General features: G+C 32.2%; 1 protein-coding gene across 6 annotated transcripts in view; it reads right to left on the reverse strand.

Moving 5' to 3' along the window:
* The window catches only part of LOC137630398 (N-acetylgalactosaminyltransferase 6-like), an 83,907-nt gene that overhangs the window by 51,463 nt on the left and 27,444 nt on the right, over positions 1-5,000 (reverse strand). Inside the window, exons 1-2 of one of the 6 annotated variants that reach the window (XM_068361849.1) lie at positions 2,480-2,564; positions 2,217-2,239 (exon numbers count right to left, since the gene is read on the reverse strand). The exons of 3 other annotated variants lie outside the window; for them this stretch is intronic. The gene's annotated coding sequence lies outside the window, so the exon portion shown is untranslated. Of the gene's footprint in view, positions 1-2,216; positions 2,258-2,456; positions 2,565-5,000 lie in introns of those variants that run through there. 2 more of the 6 variants (XM_068361850.1, XM_068361848.1) reach the window with 2 other exon arrangements.

Below are 5,000 nucleotides of genomic sequence, written 5' to 3' on the forward strand. Positions count from 1 at the left end.
GTGCCTCAAAAAAAAAGAAAAAAAAAATTATTCATTCCTGATAAAAAAAAAAACAAGTATTCCAATTAATTTAAGGCAGCTATAAAACGAGATATGATGTACTGTATTCACTAACAGAATTTCAATGACTTAAAAAGAAGAAATGAAAAAATAAATAAAAAGAAAAAACCCACTGATTTCAGAAAATGCTATATAAAAGAATTAAAACGAAGTAATAGCGGTATAACATATCAACTGAAAAAGACAAATCAGCAACCGAAAAAAACCTGAAGCCACCCTGAGTCTGTTGTTTCCTCCTGGCCTGACCTCGGGTCAGAGGTCACATCACCAGAATCTTGCTGCCGCTGGAGAGAAAGGAGCTCGACCCTGTGGCTGGCTCAAATCTCACATCTTTAAAAAACTGATTAGGCTGCTTTAAATGCGAGTTCCAGGAGAGAGAGAGAGAGAGAGAGAGAGAGAGAGAGAGAGAGAGAGAGAGAGAGAGAGAGAGAGAGAGAGAGAAGACCCTCCCGTTTTTTACTGGTATACAAGTGTTATTAACAAGACCTAGGGAGAGAGTTGTATATCTTGGTTATAATAATCACTCAAGATTTTCTCTTAATATTTTTGCCTCTCCAATTGAGCTGCGACCACCAACGATCGACTAACAACTAGGTACATAATATACTGGTTAAGTGAAGAGATGCATTCTCAATTAATTCAGGGACTCGAACGCGGTGCAATAGCATTCTTATCTAGACGCACTATCGAGAGAGAGAGAGAGAGAGAGAGAGAGAGAGAGAGAGAGAGAGAGAGAGAGAGAGAGAGAGAGAGAGAGAGAGCAATATATGATTACTTGGAAAACATTAGAACAAGGGGTTACTGCACTGTAATTGCTAAATGGCTACTTTCCTCTTGGTAAAGGTAGAAGAGACTCTTTAGCTATAGTAAGCAGCTCATCTAGGAGAAGGACACTTCAAAATCAAACCATTGTTCTCTAATCTTGGGTGGTGCCATAGCCTCTGTACCATGGTCTTCCACTGTCTTGGGTTAGAGTTCTCTTGCTTTAGGGTACACTCGGGCGCACTATTCTATCTTATTTCTCTTCCTCTTGTTTTGTTCAAGTTTTTATAGTTGATTTAGATATTTATTTTAATGTTACGGTTCTTAAAATATTTTTCTTTGTTTCTTTTCCTCACTGGGGTATTTTCCCTGTTGGAGCAACTAGGTTTATAGCATCCTGCTTTTCAAACTAGGGTTGTAGTTTAGCAATTAATAATAATAATAATAATAATAATAATAATAATAATAATAATAATAATAATAATAATAATAATAAGTTACAGTAAATGTCTGAAAAAAATCGATAAAACCCCGCTCTTTTATCCTTATCAGATTCTGTTTTTTTTTTCACTCGGTAAACTGAAAGGGAAATATTTCTTCATTCTTCACGAATGACCCTGAAACTCCGTCTTTCTTATCAGTGATCGAGTGAATAAATGTTTTTTTTTTCTTTATCTTTGAAATTCATTATACGTAAATGGAAATAGGTTTACGTATAAACGGCTTTTTATAATCTATTCAAAATTAATATTTTTCTTTATATTTCTTTTTTTCTTAATTCCGATGAATATATATTTTTATTCATAAATATAAAAAGATACTTTTAATCAGCTATTCAAAATTTGAAAACGCAGAACATTATTTCAATTTGTAAACTATTCACTTTTTCTTATGCAAATTAACAACTTTCAACTTGTAAAATTGTAAAATATTATTCAATATTTTTTCTATTGATGTTCAAAAGTTTTACACAACAAACATAACAGTCAACTTACTATGGTGACGAGAGAATTGAAGGAAACAAAAACCAATAATACGGCTTAAAATATAGAAAAAAAACTAGATAATATAAATAAATTAAAAATACTGTACACGAATTATAATACAAAACCATCTTCACCTGACGAATTTAAACTTTCAAAAAGTCAGTAAATAAGAAAAAAACACTAATCACACTTCGAAAAAAAAATCCCTCAGAGACCAAATAATAAAATATAGAAAAAAAAAAACTAGATAATATGAATAAATTAAAAATAATTTACACGAATTATAATTCAAAACCATCTTCACCTGACGAATTAAACTTTCAAAAAGTCAGTTAATAAGAAAGCAGAATTTTCGATAATGTCCAATAAAGAAAAAACACTAACCACACTTCGAAAAAAAAAACTCACTCAGAGACCAAATAACGGAAGAAATATGACGGGAATTGTGCTAAATAATACAGCTTAAACTATAAAAAAACTATATAATATAAGTTCAAACAAAAATACTGTACACGAATTATAATTTAAAACCATCTTCACCTGACGAATTTAAACTGTCAAAAAGTCAGTAAATAAGAAAACAGAATTTTCGATATGTCCAATAAAGAAAAAACACTAAATACACTTAAAAAAAGAAAAAAAACTCACACAGAGACCAAATAATGGAAGCGAAATGACGGGAAATGTGTCTCTGCCACAGTACACTCCTGAGTGTGGGCCAGCAAGGTAAAGGCCACGAAGCCGGGACATATGATCATCTGCGCAGCTCATACTGCGCATCCAGAGGCACCAACATACGTACAAACATGAGTTGCATACGATAGGAAACAACATGATTGAGAATAAAAATTGTTATCATTACGCGCGCTCTAGATTGCAGCATATATCTGATGTATTGCTTATCTCTCTTCATGGTTTATGAGTATGTATAGATCTATTTCAACGTTGATATTTATCTTAAGATGATTTATATTCGTTATTCATTACTTTTCGTGTATATTGTAGTTTATTTACTTCCTTTCCTCACTGGGCTATTTTTCTCTGTTGGGCCCTTTTGGTCTTATGGCATCCTGCTTTTCAAATTAAGGTTGTAGCTTAGCTTAGCTAATAATAATAATAATAATAATAAATAATAATAGCAAATAATAATAAATAATAATATAAAAAATAATAATAATAATAATAATAATAAAAATAATAATAATAATATTAATAATAATAATAATAATAATAATAATAATAATAATAATAATAATAATAAAGAAGCCTGAGAGGAATTCCATTTTCTTAGTCTAAGTAGGGGAAGTCCTGAAGTTACACTTTGAAGTTTAAATTGGAATGGAGTGGACAGTAAAATGGGAGAAAGAAAATAGAAACGGTGTTAAAGTAGAGGGAAATAAAATGTGGATAGAGCTAAAGCCCTGAAAATTTCATTGTCACATTTTTTTTTTGGTCAAAAATTAGGTTAAACGCACATACTGTATGCAAATTTATATCTACATATATAAAAAAGTGCACCGGAGAATACTGATAATATATCCATCCATGGTCAAACATGGAGGAATGATATTTAAATTGTGGATAAAAAATAAAATTCAGATAGAAAGTAAAAATAAAGTAAAATTTAACGAAAATAATTTCATATCCGGTACGTGTCCATTTGCCCTAGCCATTCTTCTCTTTGATCCCATCTCCGATTTAACCAGAGTTCAAGTGGAATGTCCAACCTATGCCTTAGCGATTTATGTTTCAGTGCCCATCGCAATATTACTCATTAGATGTCAAAGAACAAAAGTTTATTTGAGAAAGAAAGATAAAACAGAGGAAAAAAAAAACAGTCTTCTGAAGTTGACTGAACACATGACAATAACGAAATATTCACAATTACATGATACAAACTTACGCTACTGGAAAAGCAGAATTTGCCGATGAGTACACACACCAAGACGTTTCCAAAGGAGTTAAAAGAAATTATCAAAAGGCAAGGCTACAGTCGCAGGTAAGCGTTGAAATGTAACGAAACTTGGTTATTTAGGAAAAAAAAGGCTTAAGAGGACTTCTCCCTTAAAAAATCATAAGATTTGATAGAAACATATTTCTACAACATGTAAAAGGAATGAGTGCCATTCTTATGGAATCCGCGGAGCCAGCATATCTTGCAATCTCTTCAAGAAAATGGATATCTCCTCACCTGGTGAGTGTAAACGATTGGTGACCTTGTGCCAACACTGGCCCTGAAGTGAAGGGAAAGCACTGAAGTGAATATGAAGCCTGGTATAGCTCTCTGGACTACGCCCAGAACAATCTAACCTTGAATCATGACGGGGGAACGAGAACATTGAAAACATTTATCGAGTCATTTTTCAGTAGGTTCAATGCTAGATTTCTGTACACTGGCGTCACAAATGTTATGGGACATTCTTTGGATCATACTTATAGGGGTTGTACAAAGTATGCAGCAGATGCTTGTCTGTCAACAAGAATCTTTAATTTAAATGAAAGGAGAAGAGATCTTGAAAGCAAAAAAGTGGGTGCACTATCTAATGCCACATGAGGAAAGTGGGCCACATACCCAATGCCCTCCATGTTGGGCAGAATCATATTTTTCATCATGGCCGTAAGCTGGAATTTCTTCGGTTTTGGTTTTGTTTTATTTTCTAAATGTCCTTAAGAGAGCAAAGAATTTTACTTAAATCTTCAGTCTGCATAACAATAACATAAACAAATTCATTCCTTGATGACCTACTTTGCCCCATTCTCTGTTTTGACGTGTTACTTTTTTAGAATGATTCATTATTAATTTATTCTCATCATTTATTTATTTCCTTATTTCCTTTCCTCACTGAGCTATTTATCCCTATTGGAGCCCCTGGGTTTATAGCATTTTGCTTTTCCAACAAGGGTTGTAGCTTGGCTAGTAATAATAATAATAATAATAATAATAATAATAATAATAATAATAATAATAATAATAATAATCTGTTTTGACGTTGTTACTTTTTTTAGAATGATTTATTGTTAATCTATTCTCATCATTTATTTATTTCCTTATTTCCTTTCCTCACTGAGCTATTTATCCCTATTGGAGCCCTTGGGCTTATAGCATCTTGCTTTTCCAACTAGGGTTGTAGCTTGGCTAGTAATAATAATAAAAATAATCTGTTTTGACGTTACTTTTTTTTAGAATGATTC

The sequence above is a fragment of the Palaemon carinicauda genome, chromosome 38, assembly GCF_036898095.1.
Source record: "Palaemon carinicauda isolate YSFRI2023 chromosome 38, ASM3689809v2, whole genome shotgun sequence".
NCBI lineage: Eukaryota > Metazoa > Arthropoda > Malacostraca > Decapoda > Palaemonidae > Palaemon > Palaemon carinicauda.